The following is a 20,505-nucleotide window of genomic DNA, read 5'->3' as shown; positions in this document are numbered from 1 at the left end:
AAAGTAGAAACACCCAAGGCCTGTCCTCTAGAGAAACTTAGGTGCGAGCGTTTCCCGAACGATTAGGACAATTTAGGCGTAAATGTCCTCTGACTCCACAATACATACATAAACCCTCCCTTCTTCTGTACTGTCTCTCTCTCTCTGTGAGATGAGTACTGCCTATCTGCATAGGTTCAGAAATACGTAAGTCCTCGAACTCAGAATTTTGAAAGGTAGGCGCTAGTTTAAAGGAGGGTCTACGGGTCCTATCTCGAGTGTTCTGCCTCTCTCTTATGCGTTCATCAATACGAGATATAAAAGAAATTAAATCCTCCAAATTCTCAGGGAGTTCTCTAGTAGCGACCTCGTCAAGAATTACATCTGATAACCCATTCAGAAACACATCTATATAAGCCTGTTCGTTCCACTTAACTTCTGCCGCCAAGGACCTGAACTCTAGTGCATAGTCCACAAGTGTTCGATTGTCCTGTCTAAGGCGCAACAGTAATCTAGCTGCATTGACCTTTCTACCAGGAGGGTCAAAAGTTCTTCTAAACGCAGCTACAAAGGCATTATAATTATAGACTAGTGGATTATCATTCTCCCATAAAGGATTGGCCCATCTCAGAGCTTTCTCAATGAGTAAAGTAATAACAAATCCAACCTTCGCTCTATCTGTAGGATAAGAGCGGGGTTGTAATTCGAAATGGATGCTGATCTGGTTCAGAAAACCACGGCACTTCTCCGGTGACCCGCCATAACGTACTGGTGGGGTAATACGGGAAGAAGCACCTACAGTGGCTACCTCTAGACCTGAGACTGCAGGAGAAATAGAAGGAGTACGTGTCTCCTCAGATGGGTTACTAGCACGAGACAAAAGTGCCTGTAGTGCTAGAGCCATCTGATCCATCCTATGCTCCATGGCGTCAAACCTGGGATCAGAAGAACCAAGCTGACTGTTTGTACCTGCAGGATCCATTGGCCCTGTCGTAATGTCAGGATCGGGACAGGGATCCAACACGCAGAGTACAAAGAGTGGAAAGGTACGTATACCGGGCCTTAGAATGGCCGGACTAACGTACCGAGAGTAATAGAGAATAGTCAGAGACAAGCCGAGGTCGAGGGAACGGGAAGACAGATAAGCGAGAGACAAGCCGGGTCAAGGGAGAACAGAGAAGCAGGGTAGTACAACAAGCCGAGTCAAAACCAAATAGAGTAAACTAGAATACCAGAGCACTGAGTGACTAGACAAGCTAGAACCACGACAGGGCAATGAGCTGAAGAGAGAAGTAAGCTTAAATACCCTGGCTCTGGATGGTAATCACGCCTCTGACAAGTACCGATTGGATATCGGACACTTGAGTGACAGGTCGCTCGTGATAGCGTCATGACGTCACGTATTGAGCGTCCTGCTAGAAAAGGACGTGGATTCCTCGCGGCCGGTGTTTAAGTGACTGGATGAACCGCGAGGAACGAAGGAAACAGCTCGCCTGGACGGGCAAACCACCAAATCTCTACCTCCCTTAGAGGTAGAGGCCTCAGGTACCCTGACATTACCTTACCCAGGGAGGGGAGGATATAAAGCATATTTTGTTAAATTTTTAAAAATAAAACACTTATTTGTTTTCATCAGCTCTTGAAATAGTTCTTATAAAAAGTACCTCCCTTCCCTTCTTACCCTTCAGGGAGGGGGGATATCAATTCTGTGAAGCCCTGGTTGTCCTCGTGGATAATCTCTGGCAGTACTAGTGGGGAGTGAACTCTAGCCTGCACCTCCCGGGATAGAGTTCACTCTTGCGAGAACGGAGCGTTGCCGTGATAACCACGGCAACGCTCCGTGATCGTGAGAGGAGACCCAGCGGAGCTGCAGGTAAGAGCTCCCAGGTCTCCTCTCCCTCCTCCCTCCATGCCGGCCACCCACCAATGTGCCTACGGACCGGGGAGGGAGATCTTTGATCTCCCCTCAGGTCCATGAAGGCACTTAGCAGGGCTGGCGCTTGGATAGCACCGGCCCTGCAGGAGAGAGCATCGGATCTCGGGGGAGGGGGCAATTGCCCCGTTGCCCCCCCCCCCCCCCCGGATCCGCCAGTGATACCAATTTACAAAAACTTAGTATAAACATTTACATTCATTTCATCATATCCCCACATAACTACACAAACTCTAGTGTTAATCATCTCATGGTAATATCAAAAACCCACAAGAATTTTCCACATACAGTTGCAAGAAAAAGTATGTGAACCCTTTGGAATGATATGGATTTCTGCACAAATTGGTCATAAAATGTGATCTGATCATCATCTAAGTCACAACAATAGACAATCACAGTCTGCTTAAACTAATAACACACAAAGAATGAAATGTTGCCATGTTTTTATTGAACACACCATGTAAACATGCACAGTGCAGGTGGAAAAAAGTATGTGAACCCCTAGACTAATGACATCTCCAAGAGCTAATTGGAGTGAGATGTCAGCCAACTGGAGTCCAATCAATGAGATGAGATTGGAGGTGTTGGTTACAGCTACCCTGCCCTTTAAAAAACACACACCAGTTCTGGTTTGCTTTTCACAAGAAGCATTGCCTGATGTGAATGATGCCTTGCACAAAAAAGCTCTCAGAAGACCTACGATTAAGAGTTGTTGACTTGCATAAAGCTGGAAAGGGTTATAAAAGTATCTCCAAAAGCCTTGCTGTTCATCAGTCCACGGTAAGACAAACCTTCTTGTTCCAAACCCCTTTGAATCATATGTTGATGATTAGATAATTTATTATTGTTTTCTACAGTTTTCTCCTTATTCGGTGTCGCAGAGAAAAAGCCCGACAGCCTGGTAGGCTTAGAATCCTCTTTTTTTTTCTCGAGCTTTCATTTGCTGCTTCTTAGCAGCCATTATTATTACTGAGACACTGAGACAGACTGGTTAGTAACAGACAGTCCTTTAGTGCATTCATACACTACAATATGCAAGCTTTTATCACACTGTTGTAGCCAATTATGCTTATTAATTATTGATTAGGCTTAGTATTATATTACCCTAGCTCTGTACCTTTTTTTTTTTTTTTTGAGGCTATTACCTCTCAGCCAGGCCAGGTCACTGCTCGTAGCTTGAATTATTTGCCACTTCACAACAGCCTTTCTTAATTGTCGGTATCAGACCATCAGTGTGCCCCTGTCCCGCTGTACTGCTCGTCCGCCACCACATCCAAAGGCTCACAGCTCCTACAAACCACCCAGTCTCTCCGCCAATAAGTCAGACACAGAGCCTCCCCACCGGTAAGACAATTATAGCTGGCATCTTCTCCGTCTTGCCTTCACGCTCATCGCCCCTACCCGCCCGATACCCAGAGCTCCACCTCTTCCGGCGTCGCATACGTCACCTACGTCATCCTCCCACATTTATTTTTATATTTGAATATGTTGGAAAACATATTTTCAAAGTCTATCAAATTTTTTTTATTTATTTGGAAAACTTATCCAGTAATATTAAATCAAGGTTCTAAATTGATTTTAACATTTTTTTTATGCACTCTGTGGGTGTTTTATGTTTAATATAAAGTGAAATAAACCTTTTATTTTTAAGAATTTTGAGAAGAGACCACTGGTTTTTAGAGTCCCCTTCTTGGTTTTATTTATAGTTTTGTAAAAAAAAAAAACAGAGCTTATTTGAAAGGAAATACAGGTTTTTCAAAAGCTTATATGGCCCTGTGTAAGAATTACTGCTCTGTATTTCCGTTATTTGGAAATCTTATTGCGTCTTTAATCTAAAAGTGTTTATTACTGTCTGACCTCATATGCAAGGTTACATGCAACAGGAATTTACAGAAAGAGATCTAAAAGATTAAGGTGAAACAAATATTACAGGCGTAACAAGTAGCAGGACATGTATCAGAATAAAATCTATCAGATATAAAATGCTAAATATGTATGTGAAATGTAAATGATATGAAATGGAAAGTAACAGAAAAATTGAAGGTATAGTAAGGTGTTGAGGATAGAATTAATTTTGTAGAGAGATTTACAATAGATTAAAAGACAACATATTTTAATAGATAGCATAACTACAAAAGATTTGCATGAATTTAAAGGAATACTGCTTTTAAAAAATCTTCCTTTTATGTTGAGATTACAGCTACCTCGGTTGTTTGTTGTTGTTTTTTTTTTGTTTGTTTTTTTGTTTAATAAATAAAACCACTAAAAAAACATGTTATTCTAGCTTTGGGCTGGTCTATTTACTGCAGTCTGGTTCTCTTCATAAATTCTGATCACTTTTATCCAATCAGATTGTTGTCTTAGAGAAGCATTGAGGACATTTGGACCATGCCATCTGTGTGATGTTCTAAATTCATGTTTTTGGCATGTTTAATATCATAGTCTGGACATCCACCAAACCTAATACATTAAGATATAGTGGTCTTGGTTCTTACAGTGTACCTTTAATTTGTTTTCAAATTCCTTTTTGGGACATCTGATAAATACTCACATCTCATTCACATTCATTGTGTCTACCTAAAATGTATAATTTCTAGCATTTGATAATAGATATTATATGTATTTTAGTAAAAAAAAATATACACCAAATTGCTGTGCTGTCGTCATTATATGTTCTAGCTAGGTTTGCCTAATTTCAATTATAAGTATTATTTTTTTATATAAGTGACAATTAGGCTGTGTAAAAGTTAAAAGTAATTAAAAGTAATTATTAGAAAGTATTTACTTTGAGATATTACTCATATTCAAATATGCCCTGGGAAGCACTAACAGTAATACATTATTAGAAGCTTACATATTTAACATTTACACAAAACACTTATCCACTTAAAATTGTGGTGAACAAATCCTACAGAGTTACACATTAGCAATTGTTCCAAGCATGTGTTTTTTGATGATACCAAATGCAACTTTGTTCAGAGATTTAGAAACATGTGAATCAAGGACTTGGTGTTTTCCGGAAACTTAACAAAGACAAATTGGTGGATACTTTACTGCAACATACAAGAATAAAGGTCACCAGCATTTGGTTACTGTCTTAATTATGCATGGTTTCACAGTCCCCTATAGGGGTTTAAATAGCCAAAAATCGTATTCTATAATTGGAGAGCTCTGTAAGAGAAAGCATCTTGGCCAGCAACGTTGTCATGAATAATAACCAGTAATGTCCCTAAAGTTCTACCTCTTATGCATGGTCTGCAGCTATGTTGACACCCCAATTTTCCCCAGCATTAACAGGCTGAACATGGTTGGGCCCGAGGGCAGGGTCTCCAGGGGTGTTGGTTACACGGCCGGGGCAGCATCGGATGTCAGAGGTTCCTCTGGGGAGTGCTTGGTGGCTTTAGGGCATGGAGCTAGGCGCAGGTCGGCCCGGGAATGGAGTCCCAGGGGTAAGGCCAGTGGGGCCTCGGGACTCATGACGGGTGCGAGGGCGGGACGCCAGGAGGGGTGGTGCGCCCGGTGACACAAGGGAGACCACGGAACAGTACAACCAGCCCAGGCATTCTTCTTCTTGTTCCAGGTCTGGCAGCGGATCGCATTCTGGATATTCCCCGCATCGGGCGGATTCCCGGGTTGGCATGAGGAGGATTTTCAGTCGCAGTTTCTCACGGGTGACGGCGGGATTGCGGTCTCCACACCATTTTATTTGGATCTCCTAGCCCATGTGGGTGGACCCAAATGTCTAGGACACCTTCTAGGAGCACTTTAATGGGACGGTATTCTTTCGCAAGGCAGCGGTGTCGGCAGTGGACTTAGAGCTGTACGCGGATGCCTCAGGCAGTGTAGGTTTTGGGGCTTATTCGAGGGGTGGTGGTGTGCTTGAGACTTAGCCGGTGGCCTCAGCAGGCAGCCGGCTGATGCAGTACTTGGCTTTCCTGGAGCTCTTCCCGTTGCTGGTGGCTCTATCCCTCCAGGGTGATCTCCTCAGGGATCGGAAGGTGGTGTCCTACATGAACATCATGTCCATGGTGCACGCAGTTAATAATCTATCATCTTCTTTGGCACTGGTGGTGTGCCTCTTGCATTGCTTTGTGTTGCTCTGTATGTCGCTCAACTTGGTGTTCTGCGCATGCCATGTGCCAGGATATTTGAATGTGGTGGCTGATGCTCTGTCTCATTCACAGTGGTCCTGATTTTGGAAGGAGGCACTGGAGGTGATGGCCGACGGTCAGGAATTCTCCGGGGAGATATGGAGTCTCGGAACGGCTTGGGAGACTCGTGAGTTCCTCATTGGCCCATGGTACACGGACGGCCTATTGTAAAGTTTGGGATGCTTGGAAGCAGTCTATTGCTGGGTTGGACTTAGCGGTAGTCCGTGGCTCCGGGTTGCACTGCTCTGGTGTGTCTTCCGACTCTTGGCCAAAGGTTCGCCCCCTGCGGTCGTGGATCGGCATATGTCTGCGCTCGCGTTTTAGTTTAAGTTTCGGGGTCGGGATGACAATGCCAAAAATTGTATAATTCGACAAGCCTTGAAGGGTTTTCGGAAGGGGCGCGGAGGCCAGTCTCGCTCGACTTACTTGAGGGCCTGGTGTGCAGTCTTCCGGGGGTTTTGCTTCATGCTGCATGCTGGCGGTAACGATCATGGGCTTATCCCCATTGAACCATACCTAAGAGTTTCAGTGTTTTATTAGGGGTGGGTTGGTATAAGATAGTAGACAGCTCCTCTTGCCCATATGGCGACAATACACCTGTCAGAGGATAGAGACACAGAGGGGCTGGAAGGAGAAAGAGGCATACAGGTGTGCTGTGTGGACAAATATAGACAGAGAAGCTGGGCGGACAAGAGACATACAGAAGAGCTGGGGAAGGAGACAATGACACACAGAGGGTCTGGGAAGGGGATACAAAGACACTCAGAGAGGTTGGGGAAGGGGACAGCAACATACATTTAGAGGGGCTGTGTTTGGGGACACAAACAGAGAGAGGCTGGAAAAATGGAGAATGATTGCAACTGGGGAGATTGCAACTGTGAAGAAGAAATACAAAGGTTCTTATGGAGAGATATACAAAGGGACTGGGGAAGGAGAAGCACACAATGGGGCTAGGAAAGGGTACAAATAGACACACAGAAGGGCTGGGGGAGAGAAGTGACACACAAAGCTGTCATTTTTTGTTTTGGGGGATGCAAGTAGCTGGTCTTGCCTAGAAAGCAAAATAGTCTATAACCAACCCCGTGTACAGCTGCAATGTGTAAAAGACAAACAATGTTATTTAAGTATACAATTTTGGGTAATATAGACCCCTGCCACAAGGAAAATCTTTCAAACAAATTACTCATAGTGAAACCCATAAAAATAAAAAGATTTCGATCTTCACTTGACATACATTTTTCTGTTTATGTAACTAAGCTCTGATCTGTTATCAATGATCAATTGGTACTTAGTCATAGTGCACGCCATCCTGTTTTTTAAAACACTGCATCTAATTTTAGATTTTGATATGTCACCAATTTGCCTGCAGCTACTATTTGGTTCTTTACTGGCACCTACATCTGGCACCAAACATTTTCTTCTGCAAGACAAATCTTATAATTTACAGAGAAAATATTTAGCTGGGGCAGGATTTAAAGAACATCATGGTTTCATACATTTGATCTGCTGGCTTTCATACCAAGCCTTTTGAGCACTCAATTCTTAGCCAGCCCAATCAGGTGAAATCACATTTGTGCCAGTGTTATGGTAAGGCATGATGTATCTTGCACCAGTGTTTTATCATCTTTGGCTAGATATCAATACCCTGTTTGAAAGGGCACGCCTTCCCGTGTTTGAAAGGGCACGCCTTCTCCGATTGGTTGCCTGCGCCCCGCAGTGAACTATCAGCGCACACTCATGCCAACCAATCAGGAGAGGGATGCAAACCCAGTTTAATTGGGCGCACCTTTTACCATTGGTTGGCACAGACTTCCAGGCAGTCAGCATGACCTGTGGCTGTGTAGCTGACTCACAGTTCCAGGGATTCTTATGGGGCTCGCGCCTCTCTCCGGGGCTACCTCCACTTAGGTAGCACCGGAGAGAGCGCTCCTTGGGCAGCTCCAAGCCTGGCCTCGCAGCTTCCCGGTAGGAGAGTATGGATTACAGCTCCATTAGGAGCAGATAGGGTTATCTGAACCGCCAGTACCCCAACAGTGCCCCACCAACCTCCGGGACCCGTTCGTGGAGTCCCTGTGTGAAGACTCTGCAAGGGAAGAGTATCCTTTTGGAGTACGAATGCTCCGCCTGGATGGCGTTCGCCTAAACAAAATGGAGGCCACCCAGGGAGCACTGATTAATTACTTCCCTTGCAGTTGCAGGTGCGAATGTCCTGATGGATTGGTGTGAACATTCTACTGGGGTACCGAGGTGGTCCGCGTTCGGGAGACGAACAGGTTCCGTTCGCATGTGTGCTCCCGAATGGTCAACAGGGCATGAGCACTCCCGAACGGTCAACGGTCAACAAGGGGAAACATACAATACACAGGGGAATCCACACAAACGAGCAGTGGGCATGGTACTCAGTGATGGCGGCCAGCCACAAAAGTAATACAATTTGTTTTAAATTAATGTAGTTTACATGTAAACGATAATTTTCGTTTTATGAACAAAATTCTAGCTTAGCTTCATTAATGGGATCCTATAGTGACAGGAAAACAAAGCCGTTAAAACCCCTTTAGCCACTTACCTGAATCTCCGCCCACGCTCCACCCCCACCGACGTCAACTGGCGGGGGAGACGTAATGCACAAGCGCGGCAATGGCTGCGCACGCATTAGACATCGCCATAAGAAAGCATTATTCAATGCTTTCCTATAGGGAAAATCTGACAATGGAGGTCCGTGAGGACATCCAGTGTCAGATAACGGAACAAAAGTCAATTAGGATTCTGGAAGCGCCCCCAGTGGCTGTCTGGTAGACAGCCACTGGAGGCAGACTTAGAGCTTCAATGTAAACAGTTCTCTTATGTTTAACATTGCAGCACTAGGTGCAAAAGGGTCACAGCACCCTTCAATTAGCTGAAGTGGTCTGGGTGCCTACAGTGTCCCTCTAATGACACACATTGCTTAGTTTGTTTCTAAACACATCCATTTAATTTTCAACAGATTTAACCTGGTACATTTTCTCAGATCTGCCCTTCAGAATTTTTAGAGTGACTTAAATGGTCATTCTCAGCACCAAAACAACTTTAGATAAAGTTATTTTGGTGTATAGATTATGCCTCTGAAGTCTCACTGCCATTTAGTAGTTCAATCAATGTTTATGCAGTTTTAGCCACACCTCCCCTGGTAGGGACTCACAATCTGGAAAAGCACTCTTGTTTTTAAACCTCCTTTATTGCACAGTCTGTTTACTTTAAAAGTTCTTATCCCCTGCTCTGTTAATTACCTGCTATAGCCTGCATCTGGCTCCTGTGTGCTACTTAATTTCAATAATACAAGGTGATAAGAACTTCTAAAATAAACACACTGGTGTAAGAGGAGTTTAAAAAATAAACTTTTTTGAAGGAGGATGTGTAGTTCCAAAATGTACACATAAAGCCAATCAATGTTAACACATTAAATTAATAATCATCACAGTAAGTAACAAAGCAACGCAATAGAATTGTTTAAATACGTACTAAATACAATTAGTGTATAAAATCAAAATACAAAGTAATATTGCTGAGTTATGAACATTAAAAATGTGTACTACTTACCATTAAATTTGAAATATCTAACATTTATCAAGTTACAAGTTTTAAAGTTTGGACATTATACACCTGTAGAAAAGAGAACGTAATTGAGAATTATATAAAGATATATATTGATAGTGGCAAACTTTTTAATAAAATAAAGATATATATCATTTATTTCAATGTTTTTCAACATCTCAATTTAGAAAGATTTTACAAAAAAAGTACTGACTAAATATGTTATTTTGTCTGCATGTGGTGTATGTTAAAGAGTGATTGTCTTGCATAACAATGTCTCCCCACAAAAATTTTTTTGTTATGACTTATATGTTAAAGTAAAGTAAAACAACTTCCTTAACCCCTTAAGGACACATGACGGAAATATTCCGTCAGGATTCCATTTTATTCCAGAAGTTGTGTCCTTAAAGGGTTAACATACAGCACTTACTATGTTTTGTTTGTAACTACCTATTAGTTTTTCATATCCTATCCTATCTCTTATTGTCATGGTTTTTTCACATAACGCTAAATAAAATAATTGTAAATATGCCACCAGTTAAAGGAACACTAAAGGGTCAGGAGTGCAAAGTGTATTCCTGACCCTATAGTGTTAACACTATATGTCTGGATGTCTGGTCCCCGGGCTCCCCATGCCCCTCTAAAATAAGTATAAAACTCGACTTTTTTCAAGCGCCACGCTGGTCCACTGGTGCTGACTCCCCCTGCAATCGCCCAATCTCAGCCAATCCAATACTTTCACATAGAAAAGCATTGGGAGGCTATTGTGCATGCAAGGCAAAATGCTGCACTTCCCCAATCAGCATCTCCTTATGGAGAAGCATTGACTCAGTGCATATCTATCGGGAAAGTTCAGCTGAGAAGCTCTGTCCCAGGAAGCATGTTTGTGAAATTATGATGAGATGCTTCACTATGGTTAGAAATATAAAATCTCTAGGGGGGCGGGGCCTGCACCACATGGCGACCAGAAGCATTCTGTGAGAGCTCCTGCAGAATTCTTGTCTCAAACGACCTAACTAATGGCTAGCACTCTCACCCTACACAATACAGGATCACCCCATACCTGGAGCCTCACGCTGTGCTCAAAACTGGATTTGTAAAAGATCTGCCACTGCACTGACCGGAGATATCGGAGAGGCCTAGCTGAGGCATCGGACAAAGGAAGCGCCCGCTCCCGCTCCCTGATCTGCTTCAAACCCTCATGGAATAACTCTGCTGCTCTTGATCTCCCCCCCCCCCCCCCCCGGCGGGGGTTATCCCGGTCTCTGGACCAGCAGGGGTTATCCCAGTCTCCACTGGCACCAACGCTTACCTCTCTAACTCTGATACCGACCCATACAGTCACCCGGACAGCGCCTGGCTAAATCAAGATGGCGGATGCCATACCTTATGCAATGCTATGTTTTGTTTTTGCTTTCTTTTCATATGCACCTAGTAAGAGATACCTCCACTCTTTTGAATCACACCCTAGTGGACTCACTCACTCGTTATCTCAATTGACTACCTCGTATGTTACCTGCTTAAGATATGTGATTTGCTTAGACACCCTTATGTCTACCTTACCCATGACATACGTTAATACTTCTTGTTCACTGCTATGACATGTAGACATTAGATTTAATCTTGCTTATTTACATTAACAAAAAATGTGCAATGTTTTTTCGATGCCACACAACTGTTATAATATGTCTAAAGATCAGTTTGCACCAGCTGTTGTGGCAGTGTAAACCGGCTTGTTTAACCAATGCACAAATAAAAAAAAGAAAAAGAAAAAAAAAGAAAGAAATATAAAATATAATATAAAAAAAAAAGAAAATTTAGAATTTTTTTTTTTTTTAGAAAACCAATCTTGGCTCAAACCACATGGGTCTATGCAATCAAGTTCTTTCATATGAAATGGGTAACTTAGTTTTCATTTGTTATGTTTATCTGATCTTAATCTGAATTAATTACTTAAAACTGGAGTTCAATTTATGTATAGCTTTTTCAATATGATTTAAAATAAGACTTTCTGTTGTACTGATCAACATAGATGACCTGTGTTTGCATCTTAGTAGTGATTTCTGGATTAAACACAAAATATCTCAAATTGGTGACTTACCTGCATTTTTTATATATTGTAGACTATTTGGGCGTCATTTGGGGATTTTGAGATCCAGCAATACTACAATATACGACATAATGTTTTTTCAACAGAATTAATCAGATGTGTGCTAATGTTGCTATTTTTAAGGTGGACAAATAATGTAATTAATAATGTTATTCTTCATTCTTACAAACCTTCTTACACACTGAAACAGAGTTTTTTCTGATTTCCTGTCCTTCATGTTTCAGAAACCATATGAAGGGTGTTCATATTTAATATGTAAGCTATTATGTTCTGTAAACCTTACCCTCAGTTACATTTCTTGGGAATCTATTTAGCATTGCTATGTTGTGAACTTAAATTGTGAATTTAACTGTAGAAATGCAAATATTGTAAAAATGAATAAAAACTGAATTATTGGGTCCAGCATGCCACAACAGATTGTGAACACATTTTTATGACTAGTCACATTGTCATTTTTAACTGTAAATAGTAAAGATGTGCTACAGAATTATATAATAAGTTATCATTTATGTAACCGCACCAGTTACTCAAACACCTCTTGAAAGGATGATTTAATGTATTTATATACACTTTTTTTTTAGCAGCTGAGCCATGAAACTGCTTATGTGGTAGTCATACCTAGTCCCTACTGACAGGTCTCTTCCTTGCAACAAAATGTCTTTAAAATATATTTTTTTTTCTTTAAAACCAGTTTTCAGTAGTAAAATAAATATTTGTTTCCGTGGATATAAATGTATTTCTGAAACCTAAAATAGTCAGTGACAGCACTAAAAAGTGCCCCATAGAGACTATGCACAGCCTGATAATGATGCCCTAATTATTGTGAGTGAGACAATATACACTGAAAAACCATACTGATACTGTAAACATAACACACATTCCCTTACTCCTATGTATATTTTACTTATCATACAACCCTCAGAACATTGGAAAAGTAGAACAAGCTCCATAAATGTCAAGTACGATGAGATGAGTATGAGATTAAGATATATGATATATAGGATCAGTGTTGCACCTTTGTATCTCGTCTAATGCAATCTGAACAATATACAACCCATTATTATAGATGTGAATCAGACTTGTGCATTCAGTTTAAACTGAATCGTAATGTCTCTGACATTTCCGCAACTCTGAATCACCATATGATTTAATCACAAAACAAATCTATTCATGGGGAGGGAAATGGAGAAGTTAACTTATTTATTAATTTATTGCTGCAGTGCATAGGTGCATTTTTAAAAATCTATTTTAAGTTTGGCTGAATCATTTGTCTCAAATCTATTGAATAGGAAATCCAGACATATCTAACTTCCACATAGAATTTTTTTTTGTCCAATCAAGCCAAATATATGTTTCAGACAAATAGAATTTTTATTCCTTGCACAAGTCTCTCTAAACTCAAATCACCAATACAACAATTTATCAACAATTATGTCAAAATATCAACAAATAACATACAGATAATTCTGACCTATCTGGTGTGTCCATAATTAGTGATTACATTTTTACCCACATTTCCTTTCCCATGACTTTAAAATGGACGTAGCTGGACAGGAATTCGTTGTACCTGTAAGTTTCCAAATATTGAAAATCCATCACCGGACCACAAAAAAGTGCAACATGATCAAAATGCATCTGTTTTTCAACTTTAACCTGGCAAATGGGTCACAGTTACAGCATTTTTTTTATAAAAAAAATACAGATACTCTGGTATTCAAAAGAATATCCAAATTAAAGAGAGGGAATAATACGAGTAAGAATAGGTAGCTCTTAAACTGGAAAAAAAGAATCACCAAACCTTAGGACAGTTAGGACACAGATAATACCTCTACTCCTACAAGAATCATCCAACAGTGTCTAGACTTAAAGTTACTTTGCTTTATCCATTACCTATAGACTGGCTCCTTAACTCTGCCTCGATTTTCACTTTTATTTTTATATTTTAGATTATTTGAAGGATTTTAATAAATATACCATTTGGATTTATATTTTTAAGCTGTTATTTTTTAATAAGTGCACTCTTCATACTTCATATGTTATTTAGCAACCAGTTCCATACACTGACTTGCTTTGTTCTATGTGGCATAATACAACATCTTTTATATTTGAAATAAAAGTATACTATCTGTCATTGGTACCACCAGCCCTGTGTTGTTTTCGCAATCAGGGTTAGGGATACTTATGCTGTATATTTTTGGACTTTTATAGGTTCAATTGGACTTGCTGAACAAATATTTGATACTTTTTCATTACTTGTATCTACAGTATATTTTATACATATTAGGTGTCTGTCTTAAAGTAAAACTGTCTCTTCCCAGAATTAGGAATATGATTATTTATATTATATTAAACTATATAATATATATTATACTTATTTATTTTTACTCATATTATATTAAACAAATATGTATTTTAAAGGTTTTAAAAAATAAAATTAAATGTTGAAATCCACTCCTCCTTATCCTGTAGCTTGCTGCCTCCCTGGAGAAGAAGCTCCTATGTTAATAAGCCCCTATGTTATTCAGCCCCTATCAGCCCCTATGTTAATCAGCCCACATCAGCCCCTATGTTATTCAGCCCCCCATCAGCCCCTATGTTAATCAGCCCACCTCAGCCCCTATGTTAATCCAGCTCTGCATACAGAGAAATTAAGCAATGGCAATATTTATCAAAGTTTTCTGAAAAGTTAAATTCTGTCAGTTTTTTTATCATCTTTATTAAAGTGTTGGAAAATGTGATCTAAAAAGTGTTTTTCAACATAACTTTTCCCAGTTTGTTCAGAAATTTTAATTTTTGAAGCCAACCAAGTTGAGAGTGGCATTAAAAAAAAAGAGAAGTGAAACACTTTTCCATAATAGAGAAGATTGAGGGATCCATTAAAGGACCACTCTAGGCACCCAGACCACTTCAGCTTAATGAAGTGGTCTGGGTGCCATGTCCTTCTAGGGTTAACCCATTTTTTTCATAAACATAGCAGTTTCAGAGAAACTGCTATGTTTGTGAATGGGTTAAGCCTTCCCCTATTTCCTCTAGTGGCTGTCTCACTGACAGCCGCTAGAGGCGCTTGCGTGATTCTCACTGTGAAAATCACAGTGAGAGCACGCAAGCGTCCATAGGAAAGCATTATGAATGCTTTCCTATGTGACCGGCTGAATGCGCGCGCAGCTCTTGCCGCGCGTGCGCATTCAGCCGACGGGGAGGAGAAGAGGTGGATCGGAGGAGGAGAGCTCTCCGCCCACCGCTGGAAAAAGGTAAGTTTTAAAGACTTTCCCCTTTCCAGAGCCAGGCGGGAGGGGGTACCTGAGGGTGGGGGCACCCTCAGGGCACTCTAGTGCCAGGAAAACAAGTATGTTTTCCTGGCACTAGAGTGGTCCTTTAAGTTGCTGGAAAATGACAGGGAGCAAAAGTAGCAAAGCATGGGAAAAAAACAACTAATTTAGTAAACTGCGCCAAAATGTAGACATTACGATTAGAAGTAAATATCACCGACACTTTGATAAATCACCCCATACTTTCCGTTTCTCCTCTTCATTTGCAATGTTTGCCTTAGTTTTGCCTCATCTGAACTGGATTGTGAGGTTGTTTGCTAAATCTTTCAGGTCTGCTAAGTTTTTAAATTTAACGGAAAACAGAGCAATTCATGAAAAAGCTTAACACAAGTTATGAGTTATTTTCAATGTGTTTTTTGATGGTATAAATTCCAGATAAGTGAAACTCCCTGAGGCTAGATATGCCTCCGTTAATCCTGACTTTCTACTATAGATTTGCATACTCTCTTACATGACCAGTGTCCTTTGGCCAATTCTATATCCATTTCCTTTCACACTGTCCTTGCCTTGTCGTATCTGTCCTGTTCAAAAAGTAGAACTTTTATTTTTTTAAAATTAGCAAATTGCTATGAGGGTGTATTTGGAGAAACAGTTTTACAACCTGGAGTAGGTTTTCATTTTGAACTCTTGGAGTTTGCCACACATCCATTGGAGGTACACGTAGTATATTATTTTAAAGGGACCTCCTAAGTCCCACAATTTCTCCTTGATTGCATGATAATGCAAGGAGCTCCTCATAGTTATCTCCCTTCATTTTATTGCTTAAAAGTGCACAGCTGTGTTGCACTCCGCAGCCCTGTTGATCAGTTTCGCAGCAAGAATAATCTTCTATGTACTTTCACAAAGCCAACTCTCTATCCTTTCTAACTTTTTTCTCATCTTGATATCACAGCATGAAGAGATGAGTCGACTGTTTCTATAGAGGGCTCGACTCGTTTACTTGAGCATTTTGAGTTTCACAATCTTTAATACAGATGACTGATGATAGCCTGACAGCATAGACTCATTACCAATGTGGATGTTAATGTTTATCTCACTCTATGTTTTATTTTCTTGTATGTTGTATATATTAAGCCTTTGACAGGATGTATTCACATTAATGTACTGAGGCATTACTCTTGGCTCAACTTTATTTGCCTTCCTATATGACACACTAATAAATAATTGTAAAATTACACTATCTGCAAACCAATGTAAAATGCGAGGTATGTGCTTTTGTGTAAGCCTCCACTAACATTCTATTTATTTTAAACTCTGTCAATGCAAAAATAAAGATTTTTTTTTTTTTTTTAAATGCAACAATCTCCAGCTATTACTTCAGGTGTAAACTCATTTTTTCTCCAAGTTAATGCAAACCTAGTAGACATGGCTTCTTCTACTTGCTTGCACAGTACTTTCATTATGTTTTTATTTAAAAAAAAAAAAAAAAAAAACACTTCAACAACACTAACCAATAAAGAACTCCTTGCCAGGAAATGTATCCTGACCTGGAGATCGTATATCCTTACTTTGGATGATTCCAAAGTGCAAAACACCCTGGAGTACACGGCATGGTTCTCGGCAGAGGTAGTAGTGTGTCGAGACCCTTTACAAATAACACCTCGTTAAACATTAATGGTTACTAAAACTGGAAGCATCCTGGACTACAATGCGAGGATGGGGGGAATGAAGTAACGAATCAGTACCCAGTTAATTCAGTTACTTTAGTTTTTCTATTTTTGTTTAATTACACCTAGTCCAGGCACCAACTTCCCAACGCTGACACTGACATCATACAAAGTTTGTTTAATGGAACGGTTGTTAATTTTTCGGACCTTCTGTACTGTCTTGTGTAATGCAGTAGTAAAAACATTTGCTGAAAACACAAGAACAAGGGGACAATTTTTAATTGTTTTTTATTTTTCAATGTCCAAATTTTATTATTTTAATGTATTATCAATGCTTTAAAAATGGGGCCCATCCTGGATCATCCCTGTAAGTAATATTTTTACAATGCACTAGCTTCTTAACGAAAACAACATTTTGTTGTTGTTCTTTTAATTAGATTTTCCAGAAACAGTTCCTCCTAATACAGAGGAAGTGATCAAGGGGAATCACAGTGAGTCATTTTTTAGCATTCACTCATATTATATTCTTGTTATAACTTTACTTTCTCACTCGTGAAGAAGTAATCTTACCTTTATCATAAGAAATGCATGGTTGTTTTACAGGCTTGATTCATAATATGTAATAATTTTACATTATTTATTAATATTAGTCATAAAAGCAAATACATTGCAACACTTACTATAGGTTTTATTATTACTGCTTATTCTCTTGAATACAGTCTTTCCATTTTGTAACCACATTTTTTGTTAGATATTTCTATGAAATTCTGTTTTTGTGCTATAGTGGGAGTTTTGAAACACAGACGCAGTTAAGCACACATCAGTATACCACCATAAACTGATAAAGTATAAATGGTTGGTGCAGAAGTCAAGAAAAAAAACAAGAACTTGGCCTGGAAATCTTATGTGGATCAAAAGCAGGAGGCATATATCTAGATGCAGGTTTGTTCCATGAGTCAAGTTCACCTGGGGCATTATTACTGTAGGATCTAGTCTGTGGGTCCTGCAGACGACAATATGACAATATGCAGACCAATAGTCAGCACACAAGTAAACAGTTGACATTCAATGCAGAAGCGTACAGGTAATAGGTTGTATGTGTCACGATTCGGGGAACCCAACACGCTAACACACACACAGACACACACACAGAAAGTGTGCAGTACCGGACCTTAGAGTGGCCGGGCTAAGCACACACAGAATAGTCAGGAGATAAGCCGAGTAAGGGGAACCAGAAAACAGAATAACGATAAACAAGCCGAGGTCAAAGGGTAGGAGAAAGTCACAAAGTCAGTATAACAAGCCAGGGAGTACGTAACCAGAAAGCACACGTTCAGTATCAATACTCTAAAGCAAAGACCACAACAGGGCACTGAGAGACAGGAAAGGTAAGTATAAATATCCTTGCCTTAATTCTGATTGGATAACTTCCAATCAGAATTAACAAACACACGTGGGGGGTATCTATACCCCCCACTGTGATTGTTGTACTGTCGCTTTAACGCCGGGTCACGTGAGTGACCCCGGCGTACTGATATGGGTGCCGGCTCCCAGCGTGCAGCGTTAGACATGCTGCCGCTGGGGGGAGGAGGAGGAGAGGACGCGAGCGGCGTGTCAAGAGGAGAGGACGCCGCTCGCCGCCCGGTAAGAGGAGGGGGGACCGCGGGCAGCGACGGACCGAGGGTGAGTGCTGCAAGCGGATTGCAGCCTCCCCTCACTGCTGCCCGCGGAGCCCTGACATAACCCCCCCTCGAGGACCGCCCGGAGGGCGGGAATCCGAAGGCTTCAAAGGAAACCGCGCATGAAAGGAGCGGATCAAAGAGGGCGCGTCCAAGTCAGAGACAGAAACCCACGACCGCTCCTCCGGGCCGTAACCCTTCCAATCAACCAGATACTGCAACCGACCTCGAGAGAAACGAGAATCAAGGAGAGCAGCCACCTCATATACGTCACTAGAGACCGCGCGGAGGGCATCGGAATGCCTGAGAGACCCAGAGAACCAATTACAGAGCAAGGGCTTCAAAAGGGAGGTGTGAAAGGTGTTAGGTATGCGCATGGAAGGGGGCAAGGCCAGGGAGTAGGACACAGGATTCACCCTGCGCAACACCTTATAGGGACCAAGGAACTTGTGCGCGAACTTCATCGAGGGAACCCTAAGGCGGAGATTCCTAGAGGACAACCAAACCCTATCACCCGGAGCATAAGAAGGAGCCGCACACCTACGACGATCAGCAAATCTCTCTTTTTTTTTTTTTTTATAAATTAAATTTTATTTCATTTTCATAATAAAACATGGGGTACAGAAAAAAAAAGGAGAGAGAGAAAAAAAAAAATAAACAAAGAGGGGGGAATACATTCCACATTAAATACATAGTGCATGCAGTTTTTACAAAATTTTGTTACCCGTATCACTCAAGTCTGAAACGTTATTAGATACTTATGTTCTCTATATTTTAAAATAGTTGGGATGCATTTAGAATGTCTCCTCTTATAGAACCTGCTGGAAGTATATTTATAGTTCTTAGTGGATAGTATGAGAGAAAAAAAAAAGAAAAAAAAATAAAAAGAAAAAAAGGGAAAAAAGGGGGGGGGGGGGAGGAGGGGGGAGGAGGGGGAAGGGAGGGGAAGGGGTCTTCCCAGACCCGATTATTGATGTCCTTGATTTAAAGCCATGGAGTAAATGTTGATATGTAACTGCGCCATTTGTCAGCAACTTTTGGGCTTAATCTCCCTATTCTTGTTTGCTTCCACATCATAAGTTCATAATCTACTGTTGTAGACATCAAGGACTTGATTTCTTGTAAGGAAGGTAGGTCTGAAGATTTCCAGCTCTTTGCTATTAGTATTGATACTGTAGATAAGATTAAAAAAATCATTTTCCTTTTATATTTAACAATATTGTCTGGAAATACTTTGAGAAGTATTGTCTTTGGGTTATGTTCTAGTTTACATTCTGTGGCTTCTTCAATCATTCTCTCCGTATCATTCCATAGGTTGTTTACTTTATCGCATGTCCACCATATATGCAACATAGTGCCTTTATGTAGATTACACCTCCAGCATATGTCCTCCGCATCTGGGTAGATTGTTCGGAGACGACTCGGTACCATGTACCACCTATACAATATTTTCCGTGAAGTTTCAAAGTGTTGAGCACATGATGATAGGCTTTTATGTACTGTAAAGATGTTCTCCCATGCTTCTTGGGTCATAGCCTCTTGAATGTCCCTTTGCCATTCTAACATAAATTTCCATGTTTTCGGTTCTTCTGTCTTGGTGAGATAATCATAACATGTAGATATTGGTTTTTTTTGTGGACATAAAGCTGCACATAGTTGTTCAAATTTCGTAACCGATGTACGTAATGCTTCGTGTCTTATAGATATTCTATTGTTTAAAAGAAGTGCTTTAGTCTGTAAATATGTAAAAATGAACTGTGAAGGAAGATTGAATTCTTTTTGGAGATCTGGAAAAGCTTTTAAGCCGCTTCTTTCAAAAAGATGGAAAACGTGAGTTATTCCTTTTTTTTTCCAAACTTGATAGGGAAAAGTGTCGTTGCAGACGTATAAGGTTTTTATTGGGGTTATCAATGCCCATGAATGAGCCGAGCATAATCTTTCCCGATTGCTATCCCAAATTTTTAACAAGTGTTTAGTAGTTAATAAGGTGTCTGGGGATATTGTCCGTTTCTGATGGGGAAGCCAGAATGTAGAGGAAAGGCTAGAGGTACCACAACAGTAACTCTCTATAGAAACCCATTGAGGGATATATGATTGCGAATTTATATTAACTATGTTGCTTAATATTGCTGAATAGTAATATGCTT

Source organism: Pelobates fuscus, chromosome 9 (assembly GCF_036172605.1).
Source record: "Pelobates fuscus isolate aPelFus1 chromosome 9, aPelFus1.pri, whole genome shotgun sequence".
Lineage (NCBI taxonomy): Eukaryota > Metazoa > Chordata > Amphibia > Anura > Pelobatidae > Pelobates > Pelobates fuscus.
This window is presented reverse-complemented; position numbering follows the sequence as displayed.